At 37.9% G+C, this 19,715-nt stretch overlaps 28 non-coding genes and 5 pseudogenes across 28 annotated transcripts; all 33 read left to right on the top strand.

The window, feature by feature from the left end:
- Positions 1-103: 103 nt before the first annotated feature.
- LOC134315895 (5S ribosomal RNA) lies at positions 104-222 on the top strand. Its single transcript, XR_010012949.1, has one exon. It is a non-coding gene; the product is annotated as a 5S ribosomal RNA (ribosomal RNA).
- Positions 223-525: 303 nt separating this feature from the next.
- Positions 526-644, top strand: LOC134315907 (5S ribosomal RNA). The gene has a single exon (XR_010012960.1). It is a non-coding gene; the product is annotated as a 5S ribosomal RNA (ribosomal RNA).
- A 307-nt stretch (positions 645-951) lies between these two features.
- Positions 952-1,070, top strand: LOC134315918 (5S ribosomal RNA). The gene has a single exon (XR_010012971.1). It is a non-coding gene; the product is annotated as a 5S ribosomal RNA (ribosomal RNA).
- A 315-nt stretch (positions 1,071-1,385) lies between these two features.
- On the top strand, positions 1,386-1,504 carry LOC134315329 (5S ribosomal RNA). The gene has a single exon (XR_010012482.1). It is a non-coding gene; the product is annotated as a 5S ribosomal RNA (ribosomal RNA).
- A 311-nt stretch (positions 1,505-1,815) lies between these two features.
- Positions 1,816-1,934, top strand: LOC134315408 (5S ribosomal RNA; annotated as a pseudogene).
- A 287-nt stretch (positions 1,935-2,221) lies between these two features.
- LOC134315815 (5S ribosomal RNA) lies at positions 2,222-2,340 on the top strand. Its single transcript, XR_010012872.1, has one exon. It is a non-coding gene; the product is annotated as a 5S ribosomal RNA (ribosomal RNA).
- A 295-nt stretch (positions 2,341-2,635) lies between these two features.
- On the top strand, positions 2,636-2,754 carry LOC134315409 (5S ribosomal RNA; annotated as a pseudogene).
- A 315-nt stretch (positions 2,755-3,069) lies between these two features.
- LOC134315930 (5S ribosomal RNA) lies at positions 3,070-3,188 on the top strand. Its single transcript, XR_010012982.1, has one exon. It is a non-coding gene; the product is annotated as a 5S ribosomal RNA (ribosomal RNA).
- Positions 3,189-3,487: 299 nt separating this feature from the next.
- LOC134315941 (5S ribosomal RNA) lies at positions 3,488-3,606 on the top strand. Its single transcript, XR_010012993.1, has one exon. It is a non-coding gene; the product is annotated as a 5S ribosomal RNA (ribosomal RNA).
- A 343-nt stretch (positions 3,607-3,949) lies between these two features.
- LOC134315330 (5S ribosomal RNA) lies at positions 3,950-4,068 on the top strand. Its single transcript, XR_010012483.1, has one exon. It is a non-coding gene; the product is annotated as a 5S ribosomal RNA (ribosomal RNA).
- A 323-nt stretch (positions 4,069-4,391) lies between these two features.
- Positions 4,392-4,510, top strand: LOC134315410 (5S ribosomal RNA; annotated as a pseudogene).
- Positions 4,511-4,825: 315 nt separating this feature from the next.
- On the top strand, positions 4,826-4,944 carry LOC134315953 (5S ribosomal RNA). The gene has a single exon (XR_010013005.1). It is a non-coding gene; the product is annotated as a 5S ribosomal RNA (ribosomal RNA).
- Positions 4,945-5,243: 299 nt separating this feature from the next.
- Positions 5,244-5,362, top strand: LOC134315965 (5S ribosomal RNA). Its single transcript, XR_010013016.1, has one exon. It is a non-coding gene; the product is annotated as a 5S ribosomal RNA (ribosomal RNA).
- Positions 5,363-5,649: 287 nt separating this feature from the next.
- LOC134315331 (5S ribosomal RNA) lies at positions 5,650-5,768 on the top strand. Its single transcript, XR_010012484.1, has one exon. It is a non-coding gene; the product is annotated as a 5S ribosomal RNA (ribosomal RNA).
- Positions 5,769-6,103: 335 nt separating this feature from the next.
- LOC134315411 (5S ribosomal RNA) lies at positions 6,104-6,222 on the top strand (annotated as a pseudogene).
- A 307-nt stretch (positions 6,223-6,529) lies between these two features.
- Positions 6,530-6,648, top strand: LOC134315823 (5S ribosomal RNA). The gene has a single exon (XR_010012880.1). It is a non-coding gene; the product is annotated as a 5S ribosomal RNA (ribosomal RNA).
- A 311-nt stretch (positions 6,649-6,959) lies between these two features.
- LOC134315332 (5S ribosomal RNA) lies at positions 6,960-7,078 on the top strand. The gene has a single exon (XR_010012485.1). It is a non-coding gene; the product is annotated as a 5S ribosomal RNA (ribosomal RNA).
- Positions 7,079-7,389: 311 nt separating this feature from the next.
- On the top strand, positions 7,390-7,508 carry LOC134315412 (5S ribosomal RNA; annotated as a pseudogene).
- A 245-nt stretch (positions 7,509-7,753) lies between these two features.
- Positions 7,754-7,872, top strand: LOC134315976 (5S ribosomal RNA). The gene has a single exon (XR_010013027.1). It is a non-coding gene; the product is annotated as a 5S ribosomal RNA (ribosomal RNA).
- A 285-nt stretch (positions 7,873-8,157) lies between these two features.
- Positions 8,158-8,276, top strand: LOC134315770 (5S ribosomal RNA). Its single transcript, XR_010012830.1, has one exon. It is a non-coding gene; the product is annotated as a 5S ribosomal RNA (ribosomal RNA).
- A 263-nt stretch (positions 8,277-8,539) lies between these two features.
- LOC134315771 (5S ribosomal RNA) lies at positions 8,540-8,658 on the top strand. Its single transcript, XR_010012831.1, has one exon. It is a non-coding gene; the product is annotated as a 5S ribosomal RNA (ribosomal RNA).
- Positions 8,659-8,921: 263 nt separating this feature from the next.
- LOC134315772 (5S ribosomal RNA) lies at positions 8,922-9,040 on the top strand. The gene has a single exon (XR_010012832.1). It is a non-coding gene; the product is annotated as a 5S ribosomal RNA (ribosomal RNA).
- A 207-nt stretch (positions 9,041-9,247) lies between these two features.
- LOC134315773 (5S ribosomal RNA) lies at positions 9,248-9,366 on the top strand. Its single transcript, XR_010012833.1, has one exon. It is a non-coding gene; the product is annotated as a 5S ribosomal RNA (ribosomal RNA).
- Positions 9,367-15,630: 6,264 nt separating this feature from the next.
- Positions 15,631-15,749, top strand: LOC134315988 (5S ribosomal RNA). The gene has a single exon (XR_010013038.1). It is a non-coding gene; the product is annotated as a 5S ribosomal RNA (ribosomal RNA).
- Positions 15,750-16,056: 307 nt separating this feature from the next.
- LOC134316000 (5S ribosomal RNA) lies at positions 16,057-16,175 on the top strand. Its single transcript, XR_010013049.1, has one exon. It is a non-coding gene; the product is annotated as a 5S ribosomal RNA (ribosomal RNA).
- A 315-nt stretch (positions 16,176-16,490) lies between these two features.
- On the top strand, positions 16,491-16,609 carry LOC134315333 (5S ribosomal RNA). Its single transcript, XR_010012486.1, has one exon. It is a non-coding gene; the product is annotated as a 5S ribosomal RNA (ribosomal RNA).
- A 318-nt stretch (positions 16,610-16,927) lies between these two features.
- Positions 16,928-17,046, top strand: LOC134315344 (5S ribosomal RNA). Its single transcript, XR_010012497.1, has one exon. It is a non-coding gene; the product is annotated as a 5S ribosomal RNA (ribosomal RNA).
- A 311-nt stretch (positions 17,047-17,357) lies between these two features.
- On the top strand, positions 17,358-17,476 carry LOC134315355 (5S ribosomal RNA). The gene has a single exon (XR_010012508.1). It is a non-coding gene; the product is annotated as a 5S ribosomal RNA (ribosomal RNA).
- Positions 17,477-17,787: 311 nt separating this feature from the next.
- On the top strand, positions 17,788-17,906 carry LOC134315367 (5S ribosomal RNA). The gene has a single exon (XR_010012519.1). It is a non-coding gene; the product is annotated as a 5S ribosomal RNA (ribosomal RNA).
- A 298-nt stretch (positions 17,907-18,204) lies between these two features.
- LOC134315378 (5S ribosomal RNA) lies at positions 18,205-18,323 on the top strand. Its single transcript, XR_010012530.1, has one exon. It is a non-coding gene; the product is annotated as a 5S ribosomal RNA (ribosomal RNA).
- A 299-nt stretch (positions 18,324-18,622) lies between these two features.
- Positions 18,623-18,741, top strand: LOC134315390 (5S ribosomal RNA). The gene has a single exon (XR_010012542.1). It is a non-coding gene; the product is annotated as a 5S ribosomal RNA (ribosomal RNA).
- A 291-nt stretch (positions 18,742-19,032) lies between these two features.
- On the top strand, positions 19,033-19,151 carry LOC134315402 (5S ribosomal RNA). The gene has a single exon (XR_010012553.1). It is a non-coding gene; the product is annotated as a 5S ribosomal RNA (ribosomal RNA).
- Positions 19,152-19,446: 295 nt separating this feature from the next.
- LOC134315413 (5S ribosomal RNA) lies at positions 19,447-19,565 on the top strand. Its single transcript, XR_010012557.1, has one exon. It is a non-coding gene; the product is annotated as a 5S ribosomal RNA (ribosomal RNA).
- Positions 19,566-19,715: the final 150 nt, after the last annotated feature.

Genomic DNA, 19,715 nt, shown 5'->3' on the forward strand with positions numbered 1-19,715 from the left:
TATCTATAAAAGGCCTTCCAATGTAAATCCAGCCCAGATAGCTGGCTAGCACTCAGATAGCTGGCTGACTAGCTATAACAGGCCTTTAAATCCAGCTTCTTTCGCTTACGGCCAAACCACCTTGGGAACGCCTGATCTCGTCCGATCTCAGAAGCCAAGCAGGGTTGGGCTCAGTCAGTACCTAGATGGGAGACCGCCTGGGAATACTGAGTGCTGTAAGCTTTTTATTTTTTGGTTTCAGCCCCATTCATGAAGTGTCATTTAGCTGTTAGCTAGCATAATAAAGTATCTATCTATCTATCTATCTATCTATCTATCTATCTATCTATCTATCTATCTATCTATCTATCTATCTATCTATCTATCTATCTATCTATCTATCTATCTATCTATCTATCTATCTATCTATCTATCTATCTATCTATCTATAAAAGGCCTTCCAATGTAAATCCAGCCCAGATAGCTGGCTAGCACTCAGATAGCTGGCTGACTAGCTATAACAGGCCTTTAAATCCAGCTTCTTTCGCTTACGGCCAAACCACCTTGGGAACGCCTGATCTCGTCCGATCTCAGAAGCCAAGCAGGGTTGGGCTCAGTCAGTACCTAGATGGGAGACCGCCTGGGAATACTGAGTGCTGTAAGCTTTTTATTTTTTGGTTTCAGCCCCATTCATGAAGTGTCATTTAGCTGTTAGCTAGCATAATAAAGTATCTATCTATCTATCTATCTATCTATCTATCTATCTATCTATCTATCTATCTATCTATCTATCTATCTATCTATCTATCTATCTATCTATCTATCTATCTATCTATCTATCTATCTATCTATCTATCTATCTATCTATCTATCTATAAAAGGCCTTCCAATGTAAATCCAGCCCAGATAGCTGGCTAGCACTCAGATAGCTGGCTGACTAGCTATAACAGGCCTTTAAATCCAGCTTTTTTCGCTTACGGCCAAACCACCTTGGGAACGCCTGATCTCGTCCGATCTCAGAAGCCAAGCAGGGTTGGGCTCAGTCAGTACCTAGATGGGAGACCGCCTGGGAATACTGAGTGCTGTAAGCTTTTTATTTTTTGGTTTCAGCCCCATTCATGAAGTGTCATTTAGCTGTTAGCTAGCATAATAAAGTATCTATCTATCTATCTATCTATCTATCTATCTATCTATCTATCTATCTATCTATCTATCTATCTATCTATCTATCTATCTATCTATCTATCTATCTATCTATCTATCTATCTATCTATCTATCTATCTATCTATCTATCTATCTATCTATCTATAAAAGGCCTTCCAATGTAAATCCAGCCCAGATAGCTGGCTAGCACTCAGATAGCTGGCTGACTAGCTATAACAGGCCTTTAAATCCAGCTTCTTTCGCTTACGGCCAAACCACCTTGGGAACGCCTGATCTCGTCCGATCTCAGAAGCCAAGCAGGGTTGAGCTCAGTCAGTACCTAGATGGGAGACCGCCTGGGAATACTGAGTGCTGTAAGCTTTTTATTTTTTGGTTTCAGCCCCATTCATGAAGTGTCATTTAGCTGTTAGCTAGCATAATAAAGTATCTATCTATCTATCTATCTATCTATCTATCTATCTATCTATCTATCTATCTATCTATCTATCTATCTATCTATCTATCTATCTATCTATCTATCTATCTATCTATCTATCTATCTATCTATCTATCTATCTATCTATCTATCTATCTATAAAAGGCCTTCCAATGTAAATCCAGCCCAGATAGCTGGCTAGCACTCAGATAGCTGGCTGACTAGCTATAACAGGCCTTTAAATCCAGCTTCTTTCGCTTACGGCCAAACCACCTTGGGAACGCCTTATCTCGTCCGATCTCAGAAGCCAAGCAGGGTTGGGCTCAGTCAGTACCTAGATGGGAGACCGCCTGGGAATACTGAGTGCTGTAAGCTTTTTATTTTTTGGTTTCAGCCCCATTCATGAAGTGTCATTTAGCTGTTAGCTAGCATAATAAAGTATCTATCTATCTATCTATCTATCTATCTATCTATCTATCTATCTATCTATCTATCTATCTATCTATCTATCTATCTATCTATCTATCTATCTATCTATCTATCTATCTATCTATCTATCTATCTATAAAAGGCCTTCCAATGTAAATCCAGCCCAGATAGCTGGCTAGCACTCAGATAGCTGGCTGACTAGCTATAACAGGCCTTTAAATCCAGCTTCTTTCGCTTATGGCCAAACCACCTTGGGAACGCCTGATCTCGTCCGATCTCAGAAGCCAAGCAGGGTTGGGCTCAGTCAGTACCTAGATGGGAGACCGCCTGGGAATACTGAGTGCTGTAAGCTTTTTATTTTTTGGTTTCAGCCCCATTCATGAAGTGTCATTTAGCTGTTAGCTAGCATAATAAAGTATCTATCTATCTATCTATCTATCTATCTATCTATCTATCTATCTATCTATCTATCTATCTATCTATCTATCTATCTATCTATCTATCTATCTATCTATCTATCTATCTATCTATCTATCTATCTATCTATCTATAAAAGGCCTTCCAATGTAAATCCAGCCCAGATAGCTGGCTAGCACTCAGATAGCTGGCTGACTAGCTATAACAGGCCTTTAAATCCAGCTTCTTTCGCTTACGGCCAAACCACCTTGGGAACGCCTTATCTCGTCCGATCTCAGAAGCCAAGCAGGGTTGGGCTCAGTCAGTACCTAGATGGGAGACCGCCTGGGAATACTGAGTGCTGTAAGCTTTTTATTTTTTGGTTTCAGCCCCATTCATGAAGTGTCATTTAGCTGTTAGCTAGCATAATAAAGTATCTATCTATCTATCTATCTATCTATCTATCTATCTATCTATCTATCTATCTATCTATCTATCTATCTATCTATCTATCTATCTATCTATCTATCTATCTATCTATCTATCTATCTATCTATCTATCTATCTATCTATCTATCTATCTATCTATAAAAGGCCTTCCAATGTAAATCCAGCCCAGATAGCTGGCTAGCACTCAGATAGCTGGCTGACTAGCTATAACAGGCCTTTAAATCCAGCTTCTTTCGCTTACGGCCAAACCACCTTGGGAACGCCTGATCTCGTCCGATCTCAGAAGCCAAGCAGGGTTGGGCTCAGTCAGTACCTAGATGGGAGACCGCCTGGGAATACTGAGTGCTGTAAGCTTTTTATTTTTTGGTTTCAGCCCCATTCATGAAGTGTCATTTAGCTGTTAGCTAGCATAATAAAGTATCTATCTATCTATCTATCTATCTATCTATCTATCTATCTATCTATCTATCTATCTATCTATCTATCTATCTATCTATCTATCTATCTATCTATCTATCTATCTATCTATCTATCTATCTATCTATCTATCTATCTATAAAAGGCCTTCCAATGTAAATCCAGCCCAGATAGCTGGCTAGCACTCAGATAGCTGGCTGACTAGCTATAACAGGCCTTTAAATCCAGCTTCTTTCGCTTACGGCCAAACCACCTTGGGAACGCCTGATCTCGTCCGATCTCAGAAGCCAAGCAGGGTTGGGCTCAGTCAGTACCTAGATGGGAGACCGCCTGGGAATACTGAGTGCTGTAAGCTTTTTATTTTTTGGTTTCAGCCCCATTCATGAAGTGTCATTTAGCTGTTAGCTAGCATAATAAAGTATCTATCTATCTATCTATCTATCTATCTATCTATCTATCTATCTATCTATCTATCTATCTATCTATCTATCTATCTATCTATCTATCTATCTATCTATCTATCTATCTATCTATCTATCTATCTATCTATCTATCTATCTATCTATCTATCTATCTATCTATCTATCTATCTATCTATCTATAAAAGGCCTTCCAATGTAAATCCAGCCCAGATAGCTGGCTAGCACTCAGATAGCTGGCTGACTAGCTATAACAGGCCTTTAAATCCAGCTTCTTTCGCTTACGGCCAAACCACCTTGGGAACGCCTGATCTCGTCCGATCTCAGAAGCCAAGCAGGGTTGAGCTCAGTCAGTACCTAGATGGGAGACCGCCTGGGAATACTGAGTGCTGTAAGCTTTTTATTTTTTGGTTTCAGCCCCATTCATGAAGTGTCATTTAGCTGTTAGCTAGCATAATAAAGTATCTATCTATCTATCTATCTATCTATCTATCTATCTATCTATCTATCTATCTATCTATCTATCTATCTATCTATCTATCTATCTATCTATCTATCTATCTATCTATCTATCTATCTATCTATCTATCTATCTATCTATCTATCTATCTATCTATCTATCTATAAAAGGCCTTCCAATGTAAATCCAGCCCAGATAGCTGGCTAGCACTCAGATAGCTGGCTGACTAGCTATAACAGGCCTTTAAATCCAGCTTCTTTCGCTTACGGCCAAACCACCTTGGGAACGCCTTATCTCGTCCGATCTCAGAAGCCAAGCAGGGTTGGGCTCAGTCAGTACCTAGATGGGAGACCGCCTGGGAATACTGAGTGCTGTAAGCTTTTTATTTTTTGGTTTCAGCCCCATTCATGAAGTGTCATTTAGCTGTTAGCTAGCATAATAAAGTATCTATCTATCTATCTATCTATCTATCTATCTATCTATCTATCTATCTATCTATCTATCTATCTATCTATCTATCTATCTATCTATCTATCTATCTATCTATCTATCTATCTATCTATCTATCTATCTATCTATCTATCTATCTATCTATCTATAAAAGGCCTTCCAATGTAAATCCAGCCCAGATAGCTGGCTAGCACTCAGATAGCTGGCTGACTAGCTATAACAGGCCTTTAAATCCAGCTTCTTTCGCTTACGGCCAAACCACCTTGGGAACGCCTGATCTCGTCCGATCTCAGAAGCCAAGCAGGGTTGGGCTCAGTCAGTACCTAGATGGGAGACCGCCTGGGAATACTGAGTGCTGTAAGCTTTTTATTTTTTGGTTTCAGCCCCATTCATGAAGTGTCATTTAGCTGTTAGCTAGCATAATAAAGTATCTATCTATCTATCTATCTATCTATCTATCTATCTATCTATCTATCTATCTATCTATCTATCTATCTATCTATCTATCTATCTATCTATCTATCTATCTATCTATCTATCTATCTATCTATCTATCTATCTATCTATAAAAGGCCTTCCAATGTAAATCCAGCCCAGATAGCTGGCTAGCACTCAGATAGCTGGCTGACTAGCTATAACAGGCCTTTAAATCCAGCTTCTTTCGCTTACGGCCAAACCACCTTGGGAACGCCTGATCTCGTCCGATCTCAGAAGCCAAGCAGGGTTGGGCTCAGTCAGTACCTAGATGGGAGACCGCCTGGGAATACTGAGTGCTGTAAGCTTTTTATTTTTTGGTTTCAGCCCCATTCATGAAGTGTCATTTAGCTGTTAGCTAGCATAATAAAGTATCTATCTATCTATCTATCTATCTATCTATCTATCTATCTATCTATCTATCTATCTATCTATCTATCTATCTATCTATCTATCTATCTATCTATCTATCTATCTATCTATCTATCTATCTATCTATAAAAGGCCTTCCAATGTAAATCCAGCCCAGATAGCTGGCTAGCACTCAGATAGCTGGCTGACTAGCTATAACAGGCCTTTAAATCCAGCTTCTTTCGCTTACGGCCAAACCACCTTGGGAACGCCTGATCTCGTCCGATCTCAGAAGCCAAGCAGGGTTGAGCTCAGTCAGTACCTAGATGGGAGACCGCCTGGGAATACTGAGTGCTGTAAGCTTTTTATTTTTTGGTTTCAGCCCCATTCATGAAGTGTCATTTAGCTGTTAGCTAGCATAATAAAGTATCTATCTATCTATCTATCTATCTATCTATCTATCTATCTATCTATCTATCTATCTATCTATCTATCTATCTATCTATCTATCTATCTATCTATCTATCTATCTATCTATCTATCTATCTATCTATCTATCTATCTATCTATCTATCTATCTATCTATCTATCTATCTATCTATAAAAGGCCTTCCAATGTAAATCCAGCCCAGATAGCTGGCTAGCACTCAGATAGCTGGCTGACTAGCTATAACAGGCCTTTAAATCCAGCTTCTTTCGCTTACGGCCAAACCACCTTGGGAACGCCTTATCTCGTCCGATCTCAGAAGCCAAGCAGGGTTGGGCTCAGTCAGTACCTAGATGGGAGACCGCCTGGGAATACTGAGTGCTGTAAGCTTTTTATTTTTTGGTTTCAGCCCCATTCATGAAGTGTCATTTAGCTGTTAGCTAGCATAATAAAGTATCTATCTATCTATCTATCTATCTATCTATCTATCTATCTATCTATCTATCTATCTATCTATCTATCTATCTATCTATCTATCTATCTATCTATCTATCTATCTATCTATCTATCTATCTATCTATCTATCTATCTATCTATCTATAAAAGGCCTTCCAATGTAAATCCAGCCCAGATAGCTGGCTAGCACTCAGATAGCTGGCTGACTAGCTATAACAGGCCTTTAAATCCAGCTTCTTTCACTTACGGCCAAACCACCTTGGGAACGCCTGATCTCGTCCGATCTCAGAAGCCAAGCAGGGTTGGGCTCAGTCAGTACCTAGATGGGAGACCGCCTGGGAATACTGAGTGCTGTAAGCTTTTTATTTTTTGGTTTCAGCCCCATTCATGAAGTGTCATTTAGCTGTTAGCTAGCATAATAAAGTATCTATCTATCTATCTATCTATCTATCTATCTATCTATCTATCTATCTATCTATCTATCTATCTATCTATCTATCTATCTATCTATCTATCTATCTATCTATCTATCTATCTATCTATCTATCTATCTATCTATCTATCTATCTATCTATAAAAGGCCTTCCAATGTAAATCCAGCCCAGATAGCTGGCTAGCACTCAGATAGCTGGCTGACTAGCTATAACAGGCCTTTAAATCCAGCTTCTTTCGCTTACGGCCAAACCACCTTGGGAACGCCTGATCTCGTCCGATCTCAGAAGCCAAGCAGGGTTGAGCTCAGTCAGTACCTAGATGGGAGACCGCCTGGGAATACTGAGTGCTGTAAGCTTTTTATTTTTTGGTTTCAGCCCCATTCATGAAGTGTCATTTAGCTGTTAGCTAGCATAATAAAGTATCTATCTATCTATCTATCTATCTATCTATCTATCTATCTATCTATCTATCTATCTATCTATCTATCTATCTATCTATCTATCTATCTATCTATCTATCTATCTATCTATCTATCTATCTATCTATCTATCTATCTATCTATCTATCTATAAAAGGCCTTCCAATGTAAATCCAGCCCAGATAGCTGGCTAGCACTCAGATAGCTGGCTGACTAGCTATAACAGGCCTTTAAATCCAGCTTCTTTCGCTTACGGCCAAACCACCTTGGGAACGCCTTATCTCGTCCGATCTCAGAAGCCAAGCAGGGTTGGGCTCAGTCAGTACCTAGATGGGAGACCGCCTGGGAATACTGAGTGCTGTAAGCTTTTTATTTTTTGGTTTCAGCCCCATTCATGGTGTCATTTAGCTGTTAGCTAGCATAATAAAGGATCTATCTATCTATCTATCTATCTATCTATCTATCTATCTATCTATCGATCTATCGATCTATCGATCTATCGATCTATCTATCTATGAAAGGCCTTCCAATGTAATTCCAGCACAGATAGCTGGCTAGCACTCAGATAGCTGGCTGACTAGCTATAACAGGCCTTTAAATCCAGCTTCTTTCGCTTACGGCCAAACCACCTTGGGAACGCCTGATCTCGTCCGATCTCAGAAGCCAAGCAGGGTTGGGCTCAGTCAGTACCTAGATGGGAGACCGCCTGGGAATACTGAGTGCTGTAAGCTTTTTATTTTTTGGTTTCAGCCCCATTCATGGTGTCATTTAGCTGTTAGCTAGCATAATAAAGGATCTATCTATCTATCTATCTATCTATCTATCTATCTATCTATCTATCTATCTATCTATCTATCTATCTATCTATCTATCTATCTATCTATCTATCTATCTATCGATCTATCGATCTATCTATCTATGAAAGGCCTTCCAATGTAATTCCAGCACAGATAGCTGGCTAGCACTCAGATAGCTGGCTGACTAGCTATAACAGGCCTTTAAATCCAGCTTCTTTCGCTTACGGCCAAACCACCTTGGGAACGCCTGATCTCGTCTGATCTCAGAAGCCAAGCAGGGTTGGGCTCAGTCAGTACCTAGATGGGAGACCGCCTGGGAATACTGAGTGCTGTAAGCTTTTTATTTTTGGGTTTCAGCCCCATTCATGAAGTGTCATTTAGCTGTTAGCTAGCATAATAAAGGATCTATCTATCTATCTATCTATCTATCTATCTATCTATCTATCTATCTATCTATCTATCTATCTATCTATCTATCTATCTATCTATCGATCTATCTATCTATGAAAGGCCTTCCAATGTAATTCCAGCACAGATAGCTGGCTAGCACTCAGATAGCTGGCTGACTAGCTATAACAGGCCTTTAAATCCAGCTTCTTTCGCTTACGGCCAAACCACCTTGGGAACGCCTGATCTCGTCTGATCTCAGAAGCCAAGCAGGGTTGGGCTCAGTCAGTACCTAGATGGGAGACCGCCTGGGAATACTGAGTGCTGTAAGCTTTTTATTTTTGGGTTTCAGCCCCATTCATGAAGTGTCATTTAGCTGTTAGCTAGCATAATAAAGGATCTATCTATCTATCTATCTATCTATCTATCTATCTATCTATCTATCTATCTATCTATCTATCGATCTATCGATCTATCGATCTATCGATCTATCTATCTATGAAAGGCCTTCCAATGTAATTCCAGCACAGATAGCTGGCTAGCACTCAGATAGCTGGCTGACTAGCTATAACAGGCCTTTAAATCCAGCTTCTTTCGCTTACGGCCAAACCACCTTGGGAACGCCTGATCTCGTCTGATCTCAGAAGCCAAGCAGGGTTGGGCTCAGTCAGTACCTAGATGGGAGACCGCCTGGGAATACTGAGTGCTGTAAGCTTTTTATTTTTGGGTTTCAGCCCCATTCATGAAGTGTCATTTAGCAGTTAGCTAGCATAATAAAGGATCTATCGATCTATCGATCTATCGATCTATCGATCTATCTATCTATGAAAGGCCTTCCAATGTAATTCCAGCACAGATAGCTGGCTAGCACTCAGATAGCTGGCTGACTAGCTATAACAGGCCTTTAAATCCAGCTTCTTTCGCTTACGGCCAAACCACCTTGGGAACGCCTGATCTCGTCTGATCTCAGAAGCCAAGCAGGGTTGGGCTCAGTCAGTACCTAGATGGGAGACCGCCTGGGAATACTGAGTGCTGTAAGCTTTTTATTTTTGGGTTTCAGCCCCATTCATGAAGTGTCATTTAGCTGTTAGCTAGCATAATAAAGGATCTATCTATCTATCTATCTATCTATCTATCTATCTATCTATCTATCTATCTATCTATCTATCTATCTATCGATCTATCGATCTATCGATCTATCTATCTATGAAAGGCCTTCCAATGTAATTCCAGCACAGATAGCTGGCTAGCACTCAGATAGCTGGCTGACTAGCTATAACAGGCCTTTAAATCCAGCTTCTTTCGCTTACGGCCAAACCACCTTGAGAACGCCTGATAGCGCCTCCTAGTGGTGACAGGAAGCAACCTTTGACCTGTGCAGTTTGGGAGGGAAAGGCTCTCCCAGTTTGTTTGACAGTTTTTTGTTAATATTTTTAGTCAGAATTACAATTAAGTGGACTTTAAGTTAAAACTTTGTTTTGATTGTAGCTCCCCAGCAGTTTTGCTGCTCGGGGAGCAGCTTGTTTTTGCATAATTTTTGGATAAAATGGAGGATACACCAGACACAGACACAGGAATGGAACAACGAAAAAGAAAAATGGATTCGAACGAGAGATTAACAACCGGAACTGATAATATGGATAACAACAGTGGAAAGGAAAGAAGCAGTGGACAACAAAAGAAATCAGAAGTCTATGTCAAAGAACAAACAGTGATCCTGGAAACAGCATGTCTCGAAAATATCAGCTTAACGGAAATAATGAAAGAAGTCATAAATACAGTAGGACATGGAAAATTGCTGGCATTTAGGCCAAGACAAACAAATGAGTATGAGCTCACACTGGTGGATAAAAAAACAACAGAAGAAACTTTAGAAGGAATACTAATCAAAGGAAAGTTATGTGAGGTGAGACAGTTGGAAACAACGGACATTGTTGTCTCATTCTTGCATTTACCAGCATATATAACAAATGAAGAAATTATGAATAAACTAAGGCTATGGCAAGTTATGCCTCTACAACCAATAAGGAGACGTTACCACCCTGGAACGGATATAGCGGACGGGACTAGAATTGTTAAAGTCCGTTTTCCGAAAGAGGTCGCATCACTGCCATATAGTACACGATTTTCTACTGCGGAGGGTCCAAAGTACTTTCGGGTGATCCACAGCCGGCAGGTGAAGACTTGCAGGATGTGCATGAGCCCGGAGCATGTATTGAGGGCCTGTCCGCAGTTCGTGTGTAGACAGTGTATGCAACAAGGACATTATGCACATGAGTGTGTGGCTGAGAGATGTCTGGACTGTGGAAACATAACAACAAAATGCAGGTGCCAAAAGGAAACAGAGACGGACGAAACGGAACGACAAAAAGAAGACGAACCAGGAGCAAAAACACAGAATGATGAGGAGAACATAGAGGAGAGTACAGAACAACACCAAAAAGCAAACGCAGGAGTTATGGAGGAGGAACAAAGTCTGGAGAAAAGGAAGGAACAAGGGAAGGAGCAAATGGATAATGAACTGAACTCTGAAAATAACAACAACAGTACAGAAATGGAGGAAATGACTGAGGACAATGCAGAAGCTGAACAACCCGAAAAGCAACAACAAGAAGAAGACGAAATGGAGCTGGAAGAGGAAGAAGGCGGAAAAGACAGTAAACTGGAGGTACTGAGAAATAAAATAGAATATATAAGAAAAAGAAAAATGAATATAAAACCCAATATAACTAAAGCTTTAGAAAGACAAAAGGAAAGAAGGGGAGATAAAGGGTTTACAAGAATAGGAAGATTTGAACTTTTAGAAGAAGAAGAATTGGAATAAATAATTAAGCTAAATGAAAAAGTTGGTACTTTCCTTTCATCTTGTTCCACTTGTAATGCTAGCAGCAACAGTAGTTAGTTTAAATGTAAGAGGTTTAAATAAAAATGACAAATTTCAAATGATAATAGCTAATAACAGTAGTGCGGAAATAATGTGTTTGCAAGAGACATGTTGGAATGAAGAATGTGTTCAAAGATATAAAACACAGTGGGATGGAAATATTTATTTTAACAATGGACATAAGAAACAAAGAGGGGTGGCAATTCTAATACAAAGAAATGCATGTGAAAAAGAAAAGGTTATTTTTAATGATGGGGAAGGAAAAAGCATAGCTGTGCAGGTGGAAAAAGATGGAAGGAAAATAATACTATATAATATACATGCTCCAAATGAAGAAAGAGAAAAAGCGGAATTTTTTAAAAGAATTATGATTAATTTGTCTACGTGGGAAAATGTGTTTTTATTAGGTGATTTCAACACAGTGTTAAGCAAGCTAGATATTAATAATGAAATGGTATTTAGAACAGATAAAGGAAGGGAACAATTAAAAAATCTAATGGAAAAGTATGACTTAATAGATGTTTGGAGATTTAAAAATAATCAGATAAGGGAGTACTCAAGAGAACAAAATGTGCAAGAGACAATAAAGCAAAGCAGAATAGACTTGCTTTTATGTACAAAAGAGATGGCAGAGAAAATAAGTGGGATTTATTATAAAAAAACAACCTTAAGTGATCACAATTATTTAATTTGGGTAATGGACTTTACAGAGGTTAAAAGAGGCCCAGGAGTATGGATGCTAAATGAAGAAATTCTAAAAGATAAATTATACAACATACAAGTGAAGGACATGATCATGTGGAATAAAAGGGACAAATTGTATAATATTGATAAAAGAATATGGTGGGACAATTTAAAATTCGATATTAAAAAACTGACAATTAAACATTGTAAATTAATGCAGAAGATAAAAAAGCTAAAAGAAACAGGAGTGCAAAGAGAACTGGAAAAAGAACTTAGGAACCTTGAGCGAAACAGAAATGAAGGAAGCATGGAAAGGCTATTAGCATTACAGGATAAAATGAAAACTGTTGAAGAAGAAAAATGCAGAGGGTTAATACTTAGGAGTAAAGTCAGATATGCAGTGGAGGGTGAAAGAAGCACTAAATTCTTTTTTGAATTAGAGAAAAGTAAACAAGCTACATCCATAATAAAGGAAGTATTAAACTCTAAAGGAGAAAAAAAAAAAGGAACAAAGGAAGTACTAAAAGTTATTAAAGAATTTTATGAGGACCTGTTTAGAAGAAGGGGTGTAGATAAAACAGCAGAAGAGAAACTACTAGAACAAATTAAAACAAAAGTCTCGGAGGAAGACCAGGAAGAGTGTGATAGTGAAATAACAGAGGAAGAAATATTAACTGCAATTGAACAATTAAAGCCAAAAAAAAGTCCTGGGTTGGATGGATTAACAAATGAATTTTATAAAAATTTTAAAATCATTCTAGTTCCAATTCTAAAAGAAATATATGATGGAATTTTTAACAAAGCCGAATTGAGTGAGAGCATGAAAATAGGAATGATTAAATTAATATTTAAGAAAAAAGGAAGTGTTAATGAACTACAAAATTATAGACCAATAACAATGCTAAATACAGACGTCAAAATACTAGCAAAGATAATTGCAAACAGATTAAAAAAAGTTATACCAATGATTGTTAAAACAACTCAGGCATATGGGGTGGAAGGAAGAGACATTGCGGATACGGTAGGTAGCTTAAGGGACATAATAATATATATGAAAGAAAAAAACTTAAAAGGATACTTGATAAATATAGACATTGAAAAGGCTTTCGATAGGGTGGAACACCAATTTTTATTTAATGTTATAAAGAAGTTTGGTTTTGGGGAAAATTTTTTAAAATGGATAAAAAATTTTTATTATGGAATTGTAACATGTGTTAAGTGTAATGGGTTTATAACGGATTGCTTCAATGTCACAAGGTCAATAAGACAAGGATGCCCACTCTCGGCCCTCCTATATACAATGGTTGCTGAACCATTAGGGTTAATGATAAAAGAGAATAAAGAAATTAAAGGAATTACAATTGAAGGAAATAAAAACCATGAACCTATATATCAATATGCTGATGATACCACAATGGTGCTTCAAGATCTTTTAAGCGTGAAAAAGGCAGTTGAAATATTGGAAATATACTGTCAAGGAACAGGAGCAAAAGTTAATATAGGGAAAACCAAATATATGAGAATAGGACAAATAGATGCAATACCAGAAAATATACCGTTTAAAGAAGAAGAAGAAAGTATGAAGATGCTAGGTCTGTTCATAGGAAAAGATATTAAAAAAACAAATGAATTAACGTGGGAGAGTGCCATTAAAGGAGTGGAACAAAGATTAGGATTTTGGAGGATGAGAAACCTGACATTGAAAGGAAAAGTGTTAGTTATAAATGCACTAATGCTGTCCAAAATTTGGTATTTATTGAGAGTTTGCTCGATACCTACATCAGCTGTTAAAAAACTAAAAGAAATTGTGATCAACTTTATTTGGGGAAAAGGAAGACATAAAATAGCTTACAATACACTAATTGGAGCAGTGGAAGAAGGAGGGCTGGGACTGCAGGATGTCGTAATTAAAATGAAAAGTTTTAGAGTTAAAATAGTTAAAAAGTTTTTAGATGAAAAAACAAACAACACCTGGAAACAGATAATGCAATATTTTTTAACCAAGTGTGGAGATAGTAATCTAGGATGCAATATTTTATGGATGAAAACAAAAAACTACATGAGGGATTCAATTCCATGTTTTTATAGAGAAGTACTAGAATCTTGGGGAGAGTTTCTGAATCAAATAGAGATTGTACCAAAAGGCAGAAAACAATTGTTAGAGTTTCCACTCTTTTTAAATAATAATGTCTTACATAATAATGAGACGATTTTTTACAAAAAATGGTGGGAAGGGGGGATTAAGCAAATAAAAGACATTTTATATGAGGTTAAAGAAGGATTTCTACCAGTACAAGCAATTATAGATGCAATAGAGTCTATAGGAGAGGAATATAAGAAAGAGACAATAATGAAGCAATACGAGAACCTCAAAAAAGCCGTATCAAAAGAATGGATACAATCAATAAACAGAAACGAGGTAAATGGAAAAATGATCCCTGAAATATATAGGAATGTGAACAACAGTATGAACAAATTTGAGATGGAAACAACAAAAACAATTTATGTAACATTTAGAGACAGGACTTTTATTAAACCAGCAGCAAACCGATATTGGAAAGAAAAATATGAAAAGATTGAAGAAAAACATTATTGGAAGAATATAAGACAGAAATACATTGAGCCAAGGGTAGAAAATTTTAATTTCTTATTGAGGCATAACACGGTTTTAACAGAAATGAGACTATGTAAAATGGGAATAGAACAGAATGCATTGTGCAAAGTGTGCATGCAGGAAGACGAGGGATTAAGACATTTATTCTTTTATTGTAAAGAGCTGAAAGACTTTATGGAAAAATTTAAAAGAATGATGAGAGTAATTCTTATGGATGACTATGATGAGAAAATGACACAGAGTGAGTGGGAATCTTTACTAATGTTTGGTGTAAAAGCAAAAAGGTCAAACAAATATATGACGAATATATGTGTGACAGTAGCAAAATATGTTATATGGATACGAAGAAATACTGCAAGATATGAAAAAAGAAAACTCGATGTATGGAAAATGTTTCAATATAAAATGGAACAAGTGGTAGAAGCAATATATGTGTATTGTGAAATGAATGATAAAATGGAAGATTTTAATAAAACGGTATTAGAAAAAAATCCTTTTGTAATAAAAACATTAGAGAAAATAGAGTGGAAGTGGGAGGAAGTGTAAGGATGATTAAAGAATAATGAAGTGTAAATGCAGTGTAAATGTAGATCTTTAGTGTAATTTTAATGCATTCAGTATTGTATGTATGTACAGATGTATATGAAGTATTTGTATGTATGTGTTTGTAAAAAATATGTTTTTAATTAAATTAAAAAAAAAAAAAAAAAAAAAAAAAAAAAAGAACGCCTGATCTCGTCTGATCTCAGAAGCCAAGCAGGGTTGGGCTCAGTCAGTACCTAGATGGGAGACCGCCTGGGAATACTGAGTGCTGTAAGCTTTTTATTTTTGGGTTTCAGCCCCATTCATGAAGTGTCATTTAGCTGTTAGCTAGCATAATAAAGGATCTATCTATCTATCTATCTATCTATCTATCTATCTATCTATCTATCTATCTATCTATCTATCTATCTATCTATCTATCTATCTATCTATCTATCTATCTATCTATCTATCTATCTATCTATCTATCTATCTATCTATCTATAAAAGGCCTTCCAATGTAATTCCAGCCCAGATAGCTGGCTAGCACTCAGATAGCTGGCTGACTAGCTATAACAGGCCTTTAAATCCAGCTTCTTTCGCTTACGGCCAAACCACCTTGGGAACGCCTGATCTCGTCCGATCTCAGAAGCCAAGCAGGGTTGGGCTCAGTCAGTACCTAGATGGGAGACCGCCTGGGAATACTGAGTGCTGTAAGCTTTTTATTTTTTGGTTTCAGCCCCATTCATGAAGTGTCATTTAGCTGTTAGCTAGCATAATAAAGTATCTATCTATCTATCTATCTATCTATCTATCTATCTATCTATCTATCTATCTATCTATCTATCTATCTATCTATCTATCTATCTATCTATCTATCTATCTATCTATCTATCTATCTATCTATCTATCTATCTATCTATCTATCTATAAAAGGCCTTCCAATGTAAATCCAGCCCAGATAGCTGGCTAGCACTCAGATAGCTGGCTGACTAGCTATAACAGGCCTTTAAATCCAGCTTCTTTCGCTTACGGCCAAACCACCTTGGGAACGCCTGATCTCGTCCGATCTCAGAAGCCAAGCAGGGTTGGGCTCAGTCAGTACCTAGATGGGAGACCGCCTGGGAATACTGAGTGCTGTAAGCTTTTTATTTTTTGGTTTCAGCCCCATTCATGAAGTGTCATTTAGCTGTTAGCTAGCATAATAAAGTATCTATCTATCTATCTATCTATCTATCTATCTATCTATCTATCTATCTATCTATCTATCTATCTATCTATCTATCTATCTATCTATCTATCTATCTATCTATCTATCTATCTATCTATCTATCTATCTATCTATCTATCTATCTATCTATCTATAAAAGGCCTTCCAATGTAAATCCAGCCCAGATAGCTGGCTAGCACTCAGATAGCTGGCTGACTAGCTATAACAGGCCTTTAAATCCAGCTTCTTTCGCTTACGGCCAAACCACCTTGGGAACGCCTGATCTCGTCCGATCTCAGAAGCCAAGCAGGGTTGGGCTCAGTCAGTACCTAGATGGGAGACCGCCTGGGAATACTGAGTGCTGTAAGCTTTTTATTTTTTGGTTTCAGCCCCATTCATGAAGTGTCATTTAGCTGTTAGCTAGCATAATAAAGTATCTATCTATCTATCTATCTATCTATCTATCTATCTATCTATCTATCTATCTATCTATCTATCTATCTATCTATCTATCTATCTATCTATATATCTATCTATCTATCTATCTATCTATCTATCTATCTATCTATCTATAAAAGGCCTTCCAATGTAAATCCAGCCCAGATAGCTGGCTAGCACTCAGATAGCTGGCACGCACTCAGATAGCTGGCTGACTAGCTATAACAGGCCTTTAAATCCAGCTTCTTTCGCTTACGGCCAAACCACCTTGGGAACGCCTGATCTCGTCCGATCTCAGAAGCCAAGCAGGGTTGGGCTCAGTCAGTACCTAGATGGGAGACCGCCTGGGAATACTGAGTGCTGTAAGCTTTTTATTTTTTGGTTTCAGCCCCATTCATGAAGTGTCATTTAGCTGTTAGCTAGCATAATAAAGTATCTATCTATCTATCTATCTATCTATCTATCTATCTATCTATCTATCTATCTATCTATCTATCTATCTATCTATCTATCTATCTATCTATCTATCTATCTATCTATCTATCTATCTATCTATCTATCTATCTATCTATCTATCTATCTATAAAAGGCCTTCCAATGTAAATCCAGCCCAGATAGCTGGCTAGCACTCAGATAGCTGGCTGACTAGCTATAACAGGCCTTTAAATCCAGCTTCTTTCGCTTACGGCCAAACCACCTTGGGAACGCCTGATCTCGTCCGATCTCAGAAGCCAAGCAGGGTTGGGCTCAGTCAGTACCTAGATGGGAGACCGCCTGGGAATACTGAGTGCTGTAAGCTTTTTATTTTTTGGTTTCAGCCCCATTCATGAAGTGTCATTTAGCTGTTAGCTAGCATAATAAAGTATCTATCTATCTATCTATCTATCTATCTATCTATCTATCTATCTATCTATCTATCTATCTATCTATCTATCTATCTATCTATCTATCTATCTATCTATCTATCTATCTATCTATCTATCTATCTATCTATCTATCTATCTATCTATCTATAAAAGGCCTTCCAATGTAATTCCAGCCCAGATAGCTGGCTAGCACTCAGATAGCTGGCTGACTAGCTATAACAGGCCTTTAAATCCAGCTTCTTTCGCTTACGGCCAAACCACCTTGGGAACGCCTGATCTCGTCCGATCTCAGAAGCCAAGCAGGGTTGGGCTCAGTCAGTACCTAGATGGGAGACCGCCTGGGAATACTGAGTGCTGTAAGCTTTTTATTTTTTGGTTTCAGCCCCATTCATGAAGTGTCATTTAGCTGTTAGCTAGCATAATAAAGTATCTATCTATCTATCTATCTATCTATCTATCTATCTATCTATCTATCTATCTATCTATCTATCTATCTATCTATCTATCTATCTATCTATCTATCTATCTATCTATCTATCTATCTATCTATCTATCTATCTATCTATAAAAGGCCTTCCAATGTAAATCCAGCCAGATAGCTGGCTAGCACTCAGATAGCTGGCTGACTAGCTATAACAGGCCTTTAAATCCAGCTTCTTTCGCTTACGGCCAAACCACCTTGGGAACGCCTGATCTCGTCCGATCTCAGAAGCCAAGCAGGGTTGGGCTCAGTCAGTACCTAGATGGGAGACCGCCTGGGAATACTGAGTGCTGTAAGCTTTTTATTTTTTGGTTTCAGCCCCATTCATGAAGTGTCATTTAGCTGTTAGCTAGCATAATAAAGTATCTATCTATCTATCTATCTATCTATCTATCTATCTATCTATCTATCTATCTATCTATCTATCTATCTATCTATCTATCTATCTATCTATCTATCTATCTATCTATCTATCTATCTATCTATCTATCTATCTATCTATAAAAGGCCTTCCAATGTAAATCCAGCCCAGATAGCTGGCTAGCACTCAGATAGCTGGCTGACTAGCTATAACAGGCCTTTAAATCCAGCTTCTTTCGCTTACGGCCAAACCACCTTGGGAACGCCTGATCTCGTCCGATCTCAGAAGCCAAGCAGGGTTGGGCTCAGTCAGTACCTAGATGGGAGACCGCCTGGGAATACTGAGTGCTGTAAGCTTTTTATTTTTTGGTTTCAGCCCCATTCATGAAGTGTCATTTAGCTGTTAGCTAGCATAATAAAGTATCTATCTATCTATCTATCTATCTATCTATCTATCTATCTATCTATCTATCTATCTATCTATCTATCTATCTATCTATCTATCTATCTATCTATCTATCTATCTATCTATCTATCTATCTATCTATCTATAAAAGGCCTTCCAATGTAATTCCAGCCCAGATAGCTGGCTAGCACTCAGATAGCTGGCTGACTAGCTATAACAGGCCTTTAAATCCAGCTTCTTTCGCTTACGGCCAAACCACCTTGGGAACGCCTGATCTCGTCCGATCTCAGAAGCCAAGCAGGGTTGGGCTCAGTCAGTACCTAGATGGGAGACCGCCTGGGAATACTGAGTGCTGTAAGCTTTTTATTTTTTGGTTTCAGCCCCATTCATGAAGTGTCATTTAGCTGTTAGCTAGCATAATAAAGTATCTATCTATCTATCTATCTATCTATCTATCTATCTATCTATCTATCTATCTATCTATCTATCTATCTATCTATCTATCTATCTATCTATCTATCTATCTATCTATCTATCTATCTATCTATCTATCTATCTATAAAAGGCCTTCCAATGTAAATCCAGCCCAGATAGCTGGCTAGCACTCAGATAGCTGGCTGACTAGCTATAACAGGCCTTTAAATCCAGCTTCTTTCGCTTACGGCCAAACCACCTTGGGAACGCCTGATCTCGTCCGATCTCAGAAGCCAAGCAGGGTTGGGCTCAGTCAGTACCTAGATGGGAGACCGCCTGGGAATACTGAGTGCTGTAAGCTTTTTATTTTTTGGTTTCAGCCCCATTCATGAAGTGTCATTTAGCTGTTAGCTAGCATAATAAAGTATCTATCTATCTATCTATCTATCTATCTATCTATCTATCTATCTATCTATCTATCTATCTATCTATCTATCTATCTATCTATCTA

This window comes from Trichomycterus rosablanca, chromosome 5, assembly GCF_030014385.1.
Source record: "Trichomycterus rosablanca isolate fTriRos1 chromosome 5, fTriRos1.hap1, whole genome shotgun sequence".
Lineage (NCBI taxonomy): Eukaryota > Metazoa > Chordata > Actinopteri > Siluriformes > Trichomycteridae > Trichomycterus > Trichomycterus rosablanca.